Below are 21,362 nucleotides of genomic sequence, written 5' to 3' on the forward strand. Positions count from 1 at the left end.
GCTTCGCACTCCGACACAATTTTGACACATTTTGCTTTGAGAATTTGAGTTGCATATTCCGTTTCCTAACGTGTTTCGGCTACTTAGGGACGGTTCGACATCAACATCACCGGCTCTCATCTTCGCCACGGATTTGTCATCGACAACAACCACTCCACCATTTTGACACCATACAGTAAGCAAGAACGGTAACATCATCTTGGTATTGTGATATCCCATCATTATACACTCTTGCCATTACATTGATAACCACCATAGCCCAATTTTGTGTATCTTACCCATCGAGACTAGTCTTTGAGTATTGTCGGCAACATCACTTGTGCACATTAGTGGTCATACTTCCCATAGAATACATACCATATCATCGTGGTGCATATCTTGGTATCATCTTTTGTGTCACAAAGTTGTTATTGCAAACACAATTGCTATCTTGGTTCATGAAGTTTTGCATGATAAAGAGATCAAAAGAGAAAGAGCCAAACGAGCTTTTAAGCAAAAGGGAAAGATAAGCAAAGAGCTTTTAAGCAAAAGGGAAAGATAAGCAAAGAGCTTTTAAGCAAGAACCATAGCATCATACTACATAAAGATTGTCATACTCGATCATCTTGGATCATATCATCGGAATACCATACATATAACATACTTGGGATAGAAGTCGTTGCATTTTTGCTTAGTAGGTTGTGCACAAGTCTTCATATCCGCCTATTGTGCAATCATGCTAGCGTCTCTCTAGTGTTGTGCAACAAGAGCATTTTCGCGGATTCCACATTTTGGCTCATTCCTTGGTTGCATGACCCCATTTATCTCTCCGTGTGTGAGTTCCCTTGTACAATATCTTGCTATTGGTCGACTTGTTGCATTAAAAAATTGTGAATCTTTTCCAACATTATTGAAGCTCACTAACAATTGCATCAAATTTTGTGCCACCATCCTAACCGAGATCCACTATAAGATTTTACTTGTGTAGGTCCGAGGAACCGACAAGAATTCGTACCAATTGTGCTATTTCCTTGTTCCACATTTGAGTGATCATTGATCCATCTTCAACATTGGTCAAGGTACATTTGGTATAAGTTCTTCTCTTTCTCCCACTCACATATTTGCTTGGAATGATGGATATGCCAAGTACTTCTACCAACCCACTCTTCATCGAGCATGACGATGACATGTCCTCCTATGTCACAAAGAGCCACCTCTTTGGTGCACAATGAGCTTTGCATCAAGAGCAACAAGCAATGAACGAACGCATCGACAACCTCTCCACCAACTTGCGACTCCCCGAGCAACGTACAAGAGACTACTTCGACAACAAGCTCGATGACTACAAACAAGAGAATGATGCAAGAATGGACGAGACTCGTGCTTTGTTGCTCAACCGCTATTCTTCCACTTCGTCCTACTCAAGACGGAGCCGCTCAAGTCGACACTCCGACGACACCATCTCTGGCTCAAGTACTCCAACATCGAACACTCTTCGTCATGCCGTGCGTCAAGATCGTCAAGAAAACCGCAATCCTCTACACGACAACGACTCTCAAGAGCAACAACACCGTCAAAACCAAGCTACTTTTGCGCAAGCAAGAGAACGGCAACGACAATGCCATCAAGAAGAGGAAGAGTGAGCGCGATAACACCAAGATGCACAAGAGGCCGAGGCACAACATCAAAAACAACAACTATGAGAAGCTCAAGCACTTGAGGTGCAACGTGCACTCTGAGATTCAAGTCGAGCCGTAGCCACACGCAACCGGAAAAATCGGGAGCACCAAGAAGCGCTTTGCGATGAAGTTCAAGAGAGGATTTATCAATCAAGAGTGCATCGTCAAGTTCGTCAAGCTCCTCCATAAGCTTGACAAGAACCTCAAGTTCACCAAGAGCAAGAAGACAATGGAAATCCTCCAAGACAAGAGCAAGTTGAGGGAGACAATCCTCCTCGTCAAGGACGTCATCATCCCGACCCCAACACAATGAAGAGCAATGATACGGCAAGCTAAAGTTCACCATGCCCATGTTCGATGGAAGTAATGATCCCGAAGAGTACCTTTAATGGGCATTGAAGGTTGATGAAATGTTCCGCTTTCACAACTATGGGGCAGAGAAGAAGATCGCGGTGGCATCCCTTGAGTTCCAAGACTACGTCCTCATTTGGTGGGAACAAGTCATTGAGCGCCGTGAGTCAAGAGGTGAACCACTCATCACTACTTGGGTGCAAATGAAGGATGTCATGAGAGCATGTTTCGTGCCAACATACGACAACCACGACCTCTTCAAGAAACTCCAACTCCTCAAGCAAGGAACCAAGAGTGTTGAAGAATACTACAAGGAAATGGAGATTGCCATGATACGAGCCAATGTTATGGAAGATGATGAGCAAACTATGGCACGTTTCTTGAATGGACTCAATCATCCTATCAAGAAGATTGCAGACTTCCAACCATACTCGAACCTCATCAAGCTAGTGCATCAAGCTACCAAGGTGGAATGTCAAGTGCAAGATGACTTCAAGTATGCCAAGTTTTCATCCAAGAACTACGGCTTCTCCAACACCCAAGCATCAATGACTCCAACACCTTCTACCTCAACCAAGCCATCTACAAGCAACGACGACAAGTCAAGTTACAAGAAAACTTCGACAACCTCAATTCGTCCTCCTACAACAAGCAACTTCAAGCTGAGAGCTTCATCATCCTCTACCCCAACCGATGAGACCATCAAGACAAGTTCCTTCAAATGTTTCACATGCGGCGGCCGAGGCCACAAGTCTTTCGAGTGTACCAACAAACACACCATGATCTTCAACGAGGATGGTACATATGACTCCATGAGTGAAGGAGAAATGGAAGCCCTTGAGCAAGTGGCCATGCACCGGCAAGTGAACGAAGATGAAGATGATCAAGTCTTTTGTGACGAAGATTCAAGCCCCGCTCTTGTTGTCTCCAAGGTCTTGACACTTCAACATCAACAAGAAGAAGACCAAAGATGCCATATCTTCCATACCAAGGCCGTCTTCAATGGGTGGTCCATCAAGGTCATCATCGATGGAGGGAGTTGCCATAACTTAGCAAGTGAAGAACTATGCTCCAAGCTCCAATTAGTCAATATAAAGCACCCACATCCCTACAAGGTTCAATGGCTAAGAGATTCTGGCACTATCCAAGTCGAGCATAGGTGTAACGCCCTCGATGCGGCTATAGCTCCCACGTGTCGAGGCACGACTTAGAGACATAACCGCATTGAAAGCAATGTCGCAAGTTAGGAAATCATCACAACATCCCATGGAATATATATATTAAAAGGGGAGATGCATAGTTGGCTTACACTCGCCACGTCACATCAAAGTACATAAATAACATCCATCACACAAACACTCATGGCCCGACTACGGCGCCAAAATAGAAGAAAACCCAACATGCGACAAGGCCCTGAATCGAACCCCAACTAGGCACCACTACTGATCATCGGGAAAGGAAACATAATAACGCTGAGAGTCCTCGTCGAACTCCCACTTGAGCTCGTAATCATCACCTGGAGAGGAATCACCTGGACCTGCATCTGGAGTTATAGTATCTGTGAGCCACAGGGACTCAGCAATCTCGCACCCTCGCGATCAAGACTATTTAAGCTTATAGGAAGGGGTAAGGCAAATATATATGGAGCTGCAGCAAGCGACTAGCATATGTGGTGGCTATCTTATTCACAAAAGAGAGCGAGAAGAGGAGGCAAAGCACGAGCGAGAAGCTAGAAGGCAACCTACGCAAACATTACTCCAACACCGTGTCCACTTCCCGGACCCCGCCGAGAAGAGGCCATCACGGCAACACACTCGGTTGATTCATTTTAATTAATTAAGGTTCAAGTTATCTACAACCGGACATTAACAAATTCCCATCTGCCCATAACCGCGGGCACGGCTTTTGAAAGTTCAATCCCTGCAGGGGAGTCCCAACTTAGCCCATGACAAGCTCTCACGGTCAATGAAGGAATAGACCTCCACCCGAGACACACCGATCAGACTCGGTAACCCGATACAACAAGACAATTCGACAGGTTAAAACAAGACCAGCAACACCGCCCGAATGTGCCGACAAATCCCGATAGGAGCTGCACACATCTCTTTCTCAGGGCACACTCAAATGAGCACTCCATACAACTAAAACCAAACCTCGAGTTTCCCCGAGGGGGCGCTGCACAGGACTCTAGTTTGGACCAACACTCAGAGGAGCACTGGCCCGGGGGGGGGGTTAAAATAAGATGACCCTTGAGTCTGCAGAACCCAAGGGAAAAAAAGGCTAGGTGGCAAATGGTAAGACCAATGTTGGGCATTGCTGGAAAAGCTTTAATCAAGGCGAACTATCAAGGGGTTCCCATTATAACCCAACCGCGTAAGGAACGCAAAATCCGGGAACATAACACCGATATGACGGAAACTAGGGCGGCAAGAGTGGAACAAAACACTAGGCGAGAGGCCGAGCCTTCCACCCTTTACCAAGTATATAGTGTTGGGGAACGTAGCAGAAATTCAAAATTTTCCTACGTGTCACCAAGATCTATCTATGGAGAGACCAGCAACAAGGGGAAGGAGATTGCATCTACATACCCTTGTAGATCGATAAGCGGAAGCGTTCAAGAGAACGGGGTTGATAGAGTCGTACTTGTCGTGATCCAAATCACCGGAGATCCTAGTGCCGAACGGACGGCACCTCCGTGTTCAACACACGTACAGCCCGACGATGTCTCCCACGCCTTGATCCAGCAAGGAGAGGGGGAGAGGTTGAGGAAGACTCCATCCAGCAGCAGCACAACGGCATGGTGGTGGTGGAGGAGCGTGGCAATCCTGCAGGGCTTCGCCAAGCACCACGGGAGAGGAGAAGTACTTGGGAGAAGGGGAGGGCTGCACCAAAACATTGGTATGGCTGCCCTCCCACCCCCCACATATATATAGGGGAAAGGGAGAGAGGGGGGGGGGGGCGCAGCCTTGGCCCTTCCTCTAAGGAAGGGTGCGGCCAGGGAGGAGTCCCTCCTCCCCAAGGCACCTAGGAGGTGCCTTCCCCTTTTAGGACTCTTCCTTTCCTTATCTCTTGGCGCATGGGCCTCTTGGGGCTGGTGCCCTTGGCCCATATAGGCCAAGGTGCACACCCCTACAGCCCATGTGGCCCCCTGGGGCAGGTGGCCCCACCCGGTGGACCCCCGGGACCCTTCCGGTGGTCCCGGTACAATACCGGTGACCCCGAAACTTGTCCGGTGACCAAAACAGGACTTCCCATATATAAATCTTTACCTCCGGACCATTCCGGAATTCCTCGTGACGTCCGGGATCTCATACGGGACTCCGAACAACATTCGGAAACCACATACAAACTTCCTTTATAACCCTAGCGTCATCGAACCTTAAGTGTGTAGACCCTACGGGTTCGGGAGACATGCAGACATGACCGAGACGTTCTCCGGTCAATAACCAACAGCGGGATCTGGATACCCATGTTGGATCCCACATGTTCCACAATGATCTCATCGGATGAACCACGATGTCAAGGACTTAATCAATCCTGTATACAATTCCCTTTGTCTATCGGTACGATACTTGCCCGAGATTCGATCGTCGGTATCCCGATACCTTGTTCAATCTCGTTACCGGCAAGTCTCTTTACTCGTTCCGTAACACATCATCCCGTGATCAACTCCTTGATCACATTGTGCACATTATGATGATGTCCTACCGAGTGGGCCCAGAGATACCTCTCCGTCACACGGAGTGACAAATCCCAGTCTCGATTCGTGCCAACCCAACAGACACTTTCGGAGATACCCGTAGTGTACCTTTATAGCCACCCAGTTACGTTGTGATGTTTGGCACACCCAAAGCACTCCTACGGTATCCGGGAGTTGCACAATCTCATGGTCTAAGGAAATGATACTTGACATTAGAAAAGCTTTAGCATACGAACTACACGATCTAGTGCTATGCTTAGGATTGGGTCTTGTCCATCACATCATTCTCCTAATGATGTGATCCCGTTATCAATGACACCCAATGTCCATGGTCAGGAAACCGTAACCATCCATTGATCAACGAGCTAGTCAACTAGAGGCTTACTAGGGACATGGTGTTGTCTTTGTATCCACACATGTATCTGAGTTTCCTATCAATACAATTCTAGCATGGATAATAAACGATTATCATGAACAAGGAAATATAATAATAACCAATTTATTATTGCCTCTAGGGCATATTTCCAACAGTCTCCCACTTGCACTAGAGTCAATAATCTAGTTCACATCGCCATGTGATTAACACTCACAGGTCACATCGCCATGTGACCAACATCCAAAGAGTTTACTAGTGTCACTAAACTAGTTCACATCATCATGTGATTAAGACTCAATGAGTTCTGGGTTTGATCATGTTTTGCTTGTGAGAGATGTTATAGTCAACGGGTCTGAATCTTTCAGATCCGTATGTACTTCGCACATCTCTATGTCATCTTGTAGATGCAGCTACTACGCTATATTTGGAGCCATTTCAAATAACTGTTCTACTTGGAGCTATTCTAAATTGTTGCTCCATTATACGTATCCGGTATCTCTACTCAGAGCTATCCGGATAGGTGTTAAGCTTGCATCGACGTAACTCTTTACGTCGAACTCTTTTACCACCTCCATAATCGAGAAAATTCCTTAGTCCACTAGTTACTAAGGATAACTTTGACCGCTGTCTTGTGATCCATTCTTGGATCACTCTTGTACCCCTTGACTGACTCATGGCAAGGCACATTTCAGGTGCGGTACACAACATAGCATACTGTAGGGCCTATGTCTTAATCATAGGGGACGACCTTCGTCCTTTCTCTCTATTCTGCCTTGGTCAAGCTTTAAGTCTTAACTTCATACCTTAGAACTCAGGCAAGAACTCCTTCTTTGACTGATCCTATCTTGAACACCTTCAAGATCATGTCAAGGTATGTGCTCATTTGAAAGTACTATTAAGCGTTTTGATCTATCCTTATAGATCTTGATGCTCAATGTTCAAGTAGCTTAATCCAGGCTTTCCATTGAAAAACACTTTTCAAATAACTCTGCATGCTTTCCAGAAATTCTACATCATTTCTGATCCATAATATGTCAACAACATATACTCATCAGAAATTCTATAGTGCTCCCACTCACTTCTTTGGAAATACAAGTTTCTCATAAACTTTGTATACACCCAAAATCTTTGATCATTATCAAAGCATACATTCCAACTCCGAGATGCTTACTCCAGTCCTTAGAAGGATTGCTGGAGCTTTGCATACTTATTAGCATCTTTCAGGATTGACAAAACCTTCCGGTTGTAACACATACAACCTTTCCTCAAGAAAATCGTCGAGGAAACAATGTTTTGACATCCTATCTGCAAGATTTCATAAATAAAGCAGTAATCGCTAATATAATTCCAACAGACTCTTAGCATTGCTACGAGTGAGAAAGTCTCACCGTAGTCAACTCCTTGAACTTGTCGGGAAACTTCTTAACGACAAGTCGAGCTTTCTTAATGGTGACATTTACCATCATTGTCCGTCTTCTTTATAAATCCATCTGTACTCAACAGCCTTACGACCATCGAGCTGTTCTGCCAAAGTCTACACTTTGTTTTCATACATGGATCCTCTCTCGGATTTTATGGCCTCGAGCCATTTATCGGAATCCGGGCCTACCATCGCTTCTCCATAGCTCGTAGGTTCATTGTTGTCTAGCAACATGACTTCCAAGACAGGATTACTGTACCACTCTGAAGCAGTATGCATCCTTGTCACCCTACGAAGTACGGTAGTGACTTGATCCGAAGTTTCATGATCACTATCATAAGCTTCTACTTCAATTGGTGTAGGTGCCACAGGAACAACTTCCTGTGCCCTGCCACACACTAGTTGAAGAGACGGTTCAATAACCTCATCAAGTCTCCACCACCCTCCCACTCAATTCTTTCGAGAGAAACTTTTCCTCGAGAAAGGACCCGATTCTAGAAACAATCCCTTATTGCTTTCGGATCTGAGACAGGAGGTATACCCAACTGTTTTGGGTGTCCTATGAAGATGCGTTTATCCGCTTTGGGTTCCAGCTTATCAGCCTGAAACTTTTTCACATAAGCGTCGCAGCCCCAAACTTTTAAGAAATGACAGCTTAGGTTTCTCTAAACCATAGTTCATACGGTGTCATCTCATCGGAATTACGTGGTGCCCTATTTAAAGTGAATGTGGTTGTCTCTAATGCCTAACCCATAAACTATCGTGGTAATTCGATAAGAGACATCATGGTATGCATCATATCCAATAGGGTGCAGTTATGATGTTCGGACACACCATCACACTATGGTGTTCCAGGCTGTATTAGTTGTGAAACTATTTCCACAATGTCTTAATTCTGTGCCAAACTCGTAATTCAGATATTCATCTCTATGATCATATCATAGATATTTTATCCTCTTGTCACGACGATCTTTCAACTTCACCTGAAATTACTTGAACCTTTCAATAATTCAGACTCGTGATTTATCAAGTAAATGTACTCAACATCTACTCAAATCATCTGTGAAGTAAGAACATAACGATATCCACTACACGCCTCAGCACTCATTGGACTGCACACATCAAAATGTATTACTTCCAACAAATTGCTTTCTAGTTCCATTTGGTATGATTTGCATGTCTCAAGTGATTCAAAATCAAGTGAGTCCAAACGGTCCATTTGCATGGAGTTTCTTCATGCATATACACCAACAGACATGGTTCGCATGCCTCAAACTTTTCAAAAACGAGTGAGCCCAAAGATCCATCAACATGGAGCTTCTTCATGCGTTTTATACCGATATGACTTACGTGGCAGTGCCACAAGTAGGTAGTACTATCATTACTATCTTTTGGCATGAACATGTGTATCACTACGATCGAGATTCAATAAACCATTCATTTTAGGTGCAAGACCATTGAAGGTATTATTCAAATAAACAGAGTAACTGTTATTCTCCTTAAATGAATAACTGTATTGCGATAGACATAATCCAATCATGTCTATGCTCAACGCAAACACCAAACTTGATGGTAGAGGGAGCGTGCGATGCTTGATCATATCAACCTTGGAAACACTTCCAACACATATCGTCAGCTCACCTTTAGCTAGTCTCCGTTTATTCCGTGGCTTTTATTTTGAGTTACTAACACTTAGCAACTGAACAGGTATCTAATACCTTGGTGCTACTAGGAGTACTAGTAAAGTACACATTAACACAATGTATATCCAATATACTTTTATCGACCTTGCCAGCCTTCTCATCTACCAAGTATCTAGGGTAATTCTGTTCCAGTGGCTGTTCCCCTTATTACAGAAGCACTTAGTCTCGGGTTTGGGTTCAACTTTGGGTTTCTTCACTAGAGCAGCAGCTGATTTGCCGTTTCATGAAGTATCCCTTCTTGCCCTTGCCCTTCTTGAAACTAGTGGTTTCACCAACCATCAACAATTGATGCTCCTTCTTGATCTCTACTTTTGTGGTGTCAAACATCGCGAATATCTCAAGGATCATCATATATGTCCCTGATATATTATAGTTCATCATGAAGCTTTAGCAGCTTGGTGGTAATGACTTTGGAGAACCATCACTATTTCAACTAGAAGATCAACTCCCACTTGATTCAAGCGATTGTTGTACTTAGACAATCTGAGCACAAGTTCAACAATTGAGCTTTTCTCCCTTAGTTTGCAGGCTAAGAAAATCGTCGGAGGTCTTATACCTCTTGACATGGGCACGAGCCTGAAATTCCAATTTCAGCCCTCGAAACATCTCATATGTTTCGCGACGTTTCAAAAACCGTCTTCGGTGCCTCAACTCTAAACCGTTTAACTGAACTATCACATAGTTATCAAAACGTGTATGTCAGATGTTCGCAACATCCACAGACGACGTTCGAGGTTCAGCACACTGAGCGGTGCATTAAGGACATAAGCCTTCTATGAAGCAATGAGGACAATCCTCGGTTTACGGACCTAGTCCGCATAATTACTACTATCAACTTTCAACTAAATTTTCTCTAGGAACATATCTAAACAGTAGAACTGAAGCGCGAGCTACGACATAATTTGCAAAGATCTTTTGACTATGTTCAGGATAATTAAGTTCATCTTATGAACTCCCACTCAGATAGACATCCCTCTAGTCATCTAAGTGATTACATGATCCGAGTCAACTAGGCCGTGTCCGATCATCACGTGAGACGGACTAGTCAACATCGGTGAACATCTTCATGTTGATCGTATCTACCATACGACTCATGCTCGACCTTTCGGTCTTCTGTGTTCCGAGGCCATGTCTGTACACATGCTAGGCTCGTCAAGTCAACCTAAGTGTTCCGCGTGTGTAAATCTGTCTTACACCCATTGTATGTGAATGTTAGAATCTAACACCCGATCATCACGTGGTGCTTCGAAACAACGAACTGTCGCAACGGTGCACAGTTAGGGGGAACACTTTCTTGAAATTATTATGAGGGATCATCTTATTTACTACCGTCGTTCTAAGTAAACAAGATGCATAAACATGATAAACATCACATGCAATCAAATAGTGACATGATATGGCCATCATCACTTTGCTCCTCTTGATCTCCATCTTCGGGGCTCCATGATCATCATCGTTACCGGCATGACACCATGATCTCCATCATCATGATCTCCATCATCGTGTCTTCATGAAGTTGTCTCGCCAACTATTACTTCTACTTCTACAGCTAACGGTTAGCAATAAAGTAAAGTAATTACATGAAGTTTATGTTGACACGCAGGTCATAAATAAATTAAGACAACTCCTATGGCTCCTGCCGGTTGTCATACTCATCGACATGCAAGTAGTGATTCCTATTACAAGAACATGATCAATCTCATACATCACATATCATTCATCACATTCTTCTTGGCCATATCACATCACATAGCATACCCTGCAAAAACAAGTTAGACGTCCTCTAATTGTTGTTTGCATGTTTTACGTGGCTGCTATGGGTTTCTAGCAAGAACGTTTCTTACCTATGCAAAGACCACAACGTGATATGCCAATTGCTATTTACCCTTCATAAGGACCCTGTTCATCGAATCCGATCCGACTAAAGTGGGAGAGACAGGCACCCGCTAGCCACCTTATGCAACTAGTGCATGTCAGTCGGTGGAACCAGTCTCACGTAAGAGTACGTGTAAGGTCGGTCCGGGCCGCTTCATCCCACGATGCCACCGAATCAAGATTGGACTAGTAACGATAAGCATATTGAACAAAATCAATGCCCACAACTACTTTGTGTTCTACTCGTGCATAGAAACTACGCATAGACCTAGCTCATGATGCCACTTTGGGGAACGTAGCAGAAATTCAAAATTTTCCTACGTGTCACCAAGATCTATCTATGGAGAGACCAGCAACGAGGGGAAGGAGAGTGCATCTACATACCCTTGTAGATCGATAAGCGGAAGCGTTCAAGAGAACGGGGTTGACGGAGTCGTACTCGTCGTGATCCAAATCACTGGAGATCCTAGTGCCGAACGGACGGCACCTCCGCGTTCAACACACGTACAGCCCGACGATGTCTCCCACGCCTTGATCCAGCAAGGAGAGAGGGAGAGGTTGAGGAAGACTCTGTCCAGCAGCAGCACAATGGCGTGGTGGTGGTGGAGGGGCGTGGCAATCCTGCAGGGCTTCGCCAAGCACCACGGGAGAGGACAAGTACTTGGGAGAAGGGGAGGGCTGCACCAGAACATTGGTATGACTGCCCTCCCACCCCCCACATATATATAGGGGCAAGGGAGAGAGGGGGGCGCAGCCTTGGCCCTTCCTCCAAGGAAGGGTGCGGCCAGGGAGGAGTCCCTCCTCCCCAAGGCACCTAGGAGGTGCCTTCCCCTTTTAGGACTCTTCCTTTCCTTATCTCTTGGCACATGGGCCTCTTGGGGCTGGTGCCCTTGGCCCATATAGGCCAAGGCGCACACCCCTACAGCCCATGTGGCCCCCCGGGGCAGGTGGCCCCACCCGGTGGACCCCCGGGACCCTTCCGGTGGTCCCGGTACAATACCGGTGACCCCGAAACTTGTCCGGTGACCAAAACAGGACTTCCCATATATAAATCTTTACCTCCGGACCATTCCGGAACTCCTCGTGACGTCCGGGATCTCATCCGGGACTCCGAACAACATTCGGTAACCACATACAAACTTCCTTTATAACCCTAGCGTCATCGAACCTTAAGTGTGTAGACCCTACGGGTTCGGGAGACATGCAGACATGACCGAGACGTTCTCCGGTTAATAAACAACAGCGGGATCTGGATACCCATGTTGGCTCCCTCATGTTCCACGATGATCTCATTGGATGAACCACGATGTCAAGGACTTAATCAATCCTGTATACAATTCCCTTTGTCTATCGGTACGATACTTGCCCGAGATTCGATCGTCGGTATCCCGATACCTTGTTCAATCTCGTTACCGGCAAGTCTCTTTACTCGTTCCGTAACACATCATCCTGTGATCAACTCCTTGATCACATTGTGCACATTATGATGATGTCCTACCGAGTGGGCCCAGAGATACCTCTCCGTCACACGGAGTGACAAATCCCAGTCTCGATTCGTGCCAACCCAACAGACACTTTCGGAGATACCCGTAGTGTACCTTTATAGCCACCCAGTTACGTTTTGACGTTTAGCACACCCAAAGCACTCCTACGGTATCCGGGAGTTGCACAATCTCATGGTCTAAGGAAATGATACTTGACATTAGAAAAGCTTTAGCATACGAACTACACGATCTAGTGCTATGCTTAGGATTGGGTCTTGTCCATCACATCATTCTCCTAATGATGTGATCCCGTTATTAATGACATCCAATGTCCATGGTCAGGAAACTGTAACCATCCATTGATCAACGAGCTAGTCAACTAGAGGCTTAATAGGGACATGGTGTTGTCTTTGTATCCACACATGTATCTGAGTTTCCTATCAATACAATTCTAGCATGGATAATAAACGATTATCATGAACAAGGAAATATAATAATAACCAATTTATTATTGCCTCTAGGGCATATTTCCAACATATAGATGCATTAAGATAACATGGCAATATAATTATATCCCCAACAAGTAAATAAATGATGTTCCAACAAGGAACGGCCTCCAATCTTCACCTGCAACTAGCAACGCTATAAGAGGGGCTGAGCAAAGCGGTAACATAGCCAATCAACGGTTTGCTAGGACAAGGTGGGTTAGAGGTTTGACATGGTAATTGGGAGGCCGACAAGCAAAAGGTAGGCATCGTAGCATTGGCATAGCAAGAGCGAGAAAACTAGCATAGCAGAGATAGTAGTGATTTCGAGGGTATGATCATCTTGCCTGCACAGTTGTCAGAGTTGACTGGATCCTCACAAGCAAACTCAACGGGCTCCTCGGTAGCGAACTCGTCTCCCCGCTCTACCCAACAAGACAAACAAGCAACAAGGATACAATCAACCATGTGCAAGACCAAGCAATATGATGAAATGATGATATGCTATGCGGGATGCGATGCGGGATGCAAAATGCAAGATATGACAGGAAATGCATGAACCTGGCCTCAACTTGGAAAACCAAGTGCGCCACTGGATAGAGGGGATGAAATCGTTTGAAAACGATATAAAGATCATTGGAATCGGAGTTACGGTTTGGAAATGGCAAGCGATTTAAGATATGACACCGGTCTGCGATTCACAGCAAGTAGGCATCTAAATGCAACGAAATGAACATGCTAAAGCCACCAAACATGACAACAAAATACATGGCAGGGATGCCCACAAGATGCTTAACAAAATACTAGCACTGAGACACGGCCAATTCATCCATTATGAGGTTCAAACAAGCATGGCAAAAACGCAAATGCAAAACAGATTCCAGACTTGGTGAAATTAACACTTGTCTGAAATTTCAGATCACGAAGCCCTCTTCGGAGCAGCAAAACAGCATGATACATGATCTGATTAAGATAAATAAGAACATGGCATGGAGCTACTCAATAAGGTTAACAAAAGTCCCAAAGTGACATGGGGTCAAAAGGGATCACAAAATATACTAACGGGCACACGAACATAACAAACACATAATCAGTTTTCAGACTTAGTGAAAACTGAGACATGCTGAAATATAACTCACGAAGGCACGTAAACGAGCTCGATGCACTCACTATGGTGCAATTCACGGCAATGCAAGCATACATCCATTAATAAGGCACAAAAATCTAGCTATACATGGCAAGAACAATGGCATAGCATGCACGGGTCAACTACAATAACATCGGCAAAATCGCAAACGAGTTGACGATCTGCCCAGATTCACAACGAAGCAAAAGTAGAGCTCGATTGACTCAAGCTATGATGCTCCATAATTTCAAACAAAGACCTGGATGGATAGAGCATAAAATTATTAACAAAACTCCTTTACTGATCATCCTCAAAAGAGGCACGGATCACTAGGAAACAAGCTGAACATATGGCATCATGAACTAAATAATCCCAGACTTAGTGAAAACTACTAAGTCTCTGAAAACAGATTTCCCGGGTGCCTCACTTTGCAAGCTTGCACAAGTCACCACACACATCCTAAAAATGCATGAGTTGCACCTCTGGAAAGAAGACAAAATGCTTAACAAAACATATGAAGGACTCACAGGCATAGCATGCACACAATAATCATGGCAAAAATGACAAAAGTCTAAGATGAACTAGCAGATCTGACAATTAACTCACGAAGCCTCCTTCTAACAGCATTTTGGGCATCAAGATGAACTCAAATGAAAATGATGCAATGGAATGAAATGATGTACTCGTCGAGGCAAACATTTTGATATACTGTATGTCCAAAACGGAGCTACGAATGCGGAGATAACACTGGTCAAAGTTAGCACAAAAAATTAGGGTTTGGGGAAGAAAAAGTCAACCGTTCGAATCAGATCTGGATTTGCATGCGGTTCGAGGTTCGACGGAGCTGCTCGCCGGAGTTCGTCTTGGCCGAAGAGGAAGGAGCCGGACTTGGGGAGGAGGAGGAGGACGGCGGGGCCGGCCGGATCCGGCGAGGACGGCGGCGGCGGCCGGGGTCGCCGGTGCGGGCTCCGGCGAGGCGGGCGAAGGGCGGCCGGGGTCGGCCGTTGCGGGCTCCAGCGAGGTCGCCCGCGGAGGCGGTGAGCTTCGGCGCCCGGGGCCGGGGAAGACGGGCGACGCGGGGCGAGGCTCCTCGGGCCCGGCGAGGCGCGGGGGAGGGCCCGCCTCGGGCCTGCGGGCTGGCGGGAGCGGCGATGTGGTCCGGTCCACGTGGCGAGCGGCGAGTGGGGGAGGGGCGCGGCGGATGTTGTCCGGTCCGCTCCGGACACGTCCGTCGGCGGCGGATCTGGAAGTTTTTTTTTTCAAGGGGAGGACGGGGAGAGATCCGAGATCCGAAAAAGGGGGGGGGGGGGCTATTTATAGGCATAAGTGGAGCTAGGAGAGTCCAAATGAGGTGCGATTTTCGGCCACGCGATCGTGATCGAACGCTCTAGGACATGGAGCAGAGTTTGGTGGGTTTTGGGCCAAATTGAAGGGGTGTTGGGCTGCAACACACACGAGGCCTTATCGGTCCCTCGGTTAACCGTTGGAGTATCAAACGAAGTCCAAATGATACGAAACTTGACAGGCAGTCTACCGGTAGTAAACCAAGGCCGCATGACAAGTCTCGGTCCAATCCGGAAATGTTTAATCCCCACACACGAAAGAAAGCTAGAATTGACCACCGGAGAAGAACGAAACGCCGGAATGCAAAACGGACAACGGGGAAAATGCTCGAATGCAAGAGATGAACACGTATGCGAATGCAATGCACATGATGACATGATATGAGATGCATGAAAACGAAAACAACACACGGAGACAAAGACCCGAACCCGAGAAATAAATATAACTTAATGCCGGAAACGGCAAGAGTTGGAGTACAAATAGGGAAAGTTACACCCGGGGTGTTACAATAGGGTACAAGTTTGCTTCAAGATCAGAGCTTACGAGGACACTTTGGAGTGTTATGTCGTTCCAATATCCGTTTGCCACCTTCTTCTTGGGTGACCATGGCACTTTGATCGAGGTGTCATCCACAATGGGCGAACGAATCACTATAGCTTCAAGATGAAGGGAAAGGAGTATGTACTTCTACCTATGTCTCCAAGCCAAGTGATCGCCGATAAGCAAGCCACCCATCATGGAGAGAATTGTGAGAGAGCGAACCACCAAAAAGAGAGTGAGTGCCACAAGCCCAAATTGAGTGCCTCCACGATGAGCGACATGAAAAATCTAGTCCTATTGGCCACCAAAAGTGAGATGAGAGCTGTGTGTGCGAACCCATCAAGTGTCATGCACTATGTCCTTTTGTGCAAGGACGAGGTACCAAAAACTAATACCTCTAACAATCTACCTTTAGTGTTATCTTCTCTATTGCAAGAATTCCAAGATGTTTTCCCCGGCGAGCTACCCCCGGGTCTACCTCCACTATGAGGCATCAAACACCGAATCGACCTCATCCCCAGAGCACCACTTCCCAACAAGGCTCCCTACCGCATCGATCCTGAGGAAACCAAGGAGATCCAATGGCAAGTGCAACAACTCATTGAGAACGGCCATGTACGAGAAAGTTTGAGCCCTTGTGTCTTCCCGGTAATCCTTGTTCCCAAGAAAGATGGTACATATCGCATGTGTTCCGATTGTTGTCCTAGCAATGCTATGACCGTGTGTTATCATTACCCCATTCCATGCCTACATGATATGCTAGATGAGCTTAGCGGAGCCACCATTTTCTCTAAGATTGACCTTAAAAGTGGCTACTGTCAAATACGCAACCAAGAAGGTGATGAATGGAAAACTGCATTTAAGACCAAATTTTGGCTTATATGAATGGCTTGTTATGCCAATGGGTTTATCCGAAGCACCTGGTACTTTTATGCGAGTCATGCTTTTTTTCTTCGACCCTATATTGGTGTATCTGTCATGGTCTACTTTGACGATATTCTTGTTTTTAGCAAATCTCTCAAAGATTATGTCACCCATCTTAGAACCGTGTTGAAAACCCTTAGGAAAGAGCGCCTTTATGCTAATATGGACAAATGCCTTTTCGGTGTTGATAAGCATGTTTTGTTGGGTTTCGTTGTGTCTCCTAAGGGTGTTCATGTAGATGAATCTAAGATTAATGCTATTAAAACTTGGCCCCAACCAACCAACTTGCAACAAGTGTGTAGTTTTCTTGGTTTAGCTGATTTCTATAATAGATTTGTGAAGGATTTTAGCACCATTGCTTCACCTTTGCATGCTTTGAGTAAGAAAAATGTGCCTTTTGTTTGGGGACCATCCCAAGATACCGCATTCAATGGCTTTAAGAATTTGCTTACTCATGCTCCCGTACTTGCATTACCCAGCTTTGAAAAACCATTTGAAATTCATTGCGGTACTAGTGGTAATGGCATAGGAGGTGTGTTAATGCAAGATAAGCGCCCCATAGCTTACTTAAGTGAGAAATTTTCCGAAGCGCAATTACCCCATCTATGACAAAGAACTATATGCTTTAATGCGAGTTTTGCATGAAAGGGAACATTATCTTTACCCTCATGAATTTGTCATCCATACCGACCATGAAACGCTTAAATACCTTAAGGGTCAAACTAAGTTGAACAAGCATCATGCTAAATGGAGTGAATTCATTGAGTCATTTCCTTATGTCATCAAGTACATTAAAGGTAAGGAAAATGTTGTGGCGAACGCTCTTTCCCGCATATGCATGTTTGTCACCAAACTTGAATTGAATGTTATAGGCTTTGAGCACATAAAAGACTTGTGTGTGCATGATCCTACTTTTGCTATTCCTTATGCCAAATGTTTGATGCATACATCTGGGGAACGCTATTACATCAAAGATGATTATCTTATGAGAGCTAACAAACTTTGCATCCCCGAGTCTTCTCTTCGTTTTTTACTTCTGCAAGAATCTCATGGAGGAGGACTAATGGGACACTTCGGACGCGACAAGACATTTGCTACGCTCTCCAAGAACTATTTTGGCCCATGTTCCGTGACGTCTCATGCTTCACCTACCGATGTTCAACATGTCGCAAAGCTAAGTCCAAAGCTCAATCTCACGGTCTATATACACCCCTTCCAATTCCATATCACCCATGGGAATATATTAGCATTGATTTTTTACTTGGTTTGCCTCAGACTATAAATGGAAAGGATTCCGTGTTTGTTGTTGTGGACCGAATCTCTAAAATGGCTCATTTCATTCCTTGGAACAAGATAGACAATGCTTCACCTGTTGCAAATCTTTTTTGTAGGGAAATCTTGCGCCTACATGGAGTACCAAAGACGATTGTCTGGGACCGTGATGTCAAGTTCTTGAGTTACTTTTGTAAGACCTTATGCGCCAAGCTACTATTATCCACGGCATACCATCCACAAACCGACGGCCGAATGGAAGTGACGAACCGAACGCTCTCCACTCTACTATGCGTGTTGATCAAGAGGAACATCAAGGAGTGGGAAGAGTGCCTACCCATCGCCGAGTACGCCTACAACCGTGCAAGACATTTGACTACCGGCAAGTCCCTTTCGAGGTCATCTACGGTTTCAAATCATTGTCCCCATTGGACATTCTTCCTCTACCACTACAAGAGCGCATCAACATGGCCGGAAGTGCCCAAGTGAACTATCTCACGAAGATGCATGAAGATACATGGCACACAATCAAGCGCCAAGTACAACAACTCGCGACCAAGCTCAATGTCAACAAGCAACCCATGATATTCAACATTGGAGATCTCGTGTGGCTATACCTTCACAAGGACCGCTTCCCCAACGAACGCAAGTCCAAACTTCTACCATGAGTGGATGGACCCTTCAGGTGCTTGAACACTACAACAACAACGCTTACAAGATCGACCTCCTGTGCGACAAGTACAAAGTGAGCAATGTCTTCAACGTCAAGGATCTCTCGCCCTACCATGGTGATGAAGATTTCCATCCGAGGTCGGATCTTTCCCAAGGGGCGGGGGGAGATGATGCAGATCATCCCAAGGTCATCCCCATGGACCTACCTACGTCTCCTACGACACCACTTGGACCAATGACTAGGGCCCGAGCAAAGACTATCGAAGATAAGTTGAATTCGCTCCTCTCCGAACTACCACTTTTATACATGAGACATGGCTACTACCTCAACCAGAAACACTATGTGTGATTAGGTACTTGGAGGAAGGCCACGGAGCAGCTACATCCAACGGACAAGACAGCAAGGACACCGAGTGTGAAGGACAAGAAGAAGAGTTGCTGCTGAAGCTACAGCCACCGGATGACCGGTCGGTACCAGATGTCCGACACCTGAAGCCCTGGCCTACCTAGGTCCCAGCCAATGCAAGCTACAGTGAGCAGACGTCCGGCCAAGACCGGACGACCGGCGCCACCACAACCGAGCCAAAATAGCAGATGTCCGAAGCGACCGAATGACCGGCCATCTCCGGAAATCCAGTGCCACCTCAACCGAGCCAAAGTAAGCGGAAGTCCGGCGACTCCCGGACGTCCGGACACCCACGAGCCACTGGATAACCATAACCCACCAAACGTCCGATACCTGTCTGCGCACAGTTTCGGGGCAGAGGCCCATGTACCCCTTCACTTTGCCCCCCCCCCCATTTGCACTAAGACTAAAAATAGACCTCCTCCTCCTAGTTAGGACAGTGTTGTGATAGCTCATATGTGAGATAGAGCCTCGCTCATCCATCTGGATCTACTCCACCGCGAGGGACCGTCACCTCTGCGGAGAAGATCCACTTGGATTGAAGACCCCTAACGGGAAGACCTCCTCATGGAAAAGAACCGGTTACCCTATGTATCGTCCCTTGTCAGATTTGGACCGTGTGATCTCTATGTGTACTTGGATCTAGCACATGTGTGACCTAATCTCGTTGGTTTGAGTGCTTTCTTCGTTGTTTCCCCATGTTTCCCTTGTGTTTCCCCCTTGCGTTCTTCGTGTTCATCACGGGATCCACTCCTTTCATGATAGATCGGCCCTCTAGGGTTCCACCCTACATCACAATAGGTGCACAGGAAACCATACACAATTTCAAAAGGGCACATCTTAGTAGCAGAATGCATTGAACAATTATAAGAAAATTCAATATGAGGCAAGCATTCTTCCCACATTTTCTTATTATTCTTCGAAACAGCCATAAGCATAGTAGACAATGTTCTATTGACTAGTTCAGTTTGTCCATCATTTTGGGGGTGACTAGTAGTACTAAAAAGCAGTTTAGTCCCCAACTTAGCCCATAAACATCTCCAAAAGTGGCTAAGAAATTTAGTATCACGATCTGAAACAATAGTATTTGGCACACCATGCAAGCTAATAATTTCACGAAACAACAAATCAGCAACATTAACAACACCATCGCTTTTATGACATGGTATAAAGTGTGCCATCTTCGAGAATCTATCCACGACAACAAATATGCTATCCCTCCCCTTCTTTGTTCGAGGTAAACCTAAAGCAAAGTCCATAGATATATCCTCCCATGGGACACTAGGTACAGGCAAAGGCATATATAAACCATGAGGATTGAGTCGTGACTTAGCTTTTTGACATGTAGTGCATCGAGCAACAAAACACTGAATATCTCGTCTCATCTTTGGCCAAAAGAAATGTGTAGCAAGTACATCCTCCATCTTCTTCACACCAAAGTGTCCCATTAATCCTCCTCCATGCGCCTCCTGCAACAACAAAAGACGAACGGAGCAAGCTGGAATGCATAGCTTGTGAGCACGGAACACAAATCCATCATTAACGACGAACTTGTTCCATGTTCTTCCTTCTTTACAATTCTGCATTACATCTTTAAAATTAGCATCATGCACATATTGAAATTTGATGGTCTCCAAACCAAATATTTTGAAGTCAAGTTGTGAAAGCATAGTATAGCGACGAGACAATGCATCAGCAATAACTTTTTCCTTACCCTTCTTGTGTTTAGTGACATAAGGAAAGTGTCGTGGGAAACCACGGCCACCTATGGGAACAAAAGGCCCCTTGATGGTTCAGTAGGGGGACGTCGCGTTGCACAAAGAGCAGGCGAGCGTGGGGCAGCACGGTAGAGATCACGTAGGCAATTTTACCCAGGTTCGGGCCACCGCGAGGCGTAAAACCCTACTCCTTCTTTGGTGGATTGATGGTGGAAAGGTGGTGGTGGAGCATAGTACACTTGCCCGGCAGGGGTTGCCTCAAGGCAGTAGTGGCTACGCGCGCATGAGGGTGTGAGTTATCCAACCTT

This window comes from Triticum urartu, chromosome 6, assembly GCF_003073215.2.
Source record: "Triticum urartu cultivar G1812 chromosome 6, Tu2.1, whole genome shotgun sequence".
Lineage (NCBI taxonomy): Eukaryota > Viridiplantae > Streptophyta > Magnoliopsida > Poales > Poaceae > Triticum > Triticum urartu.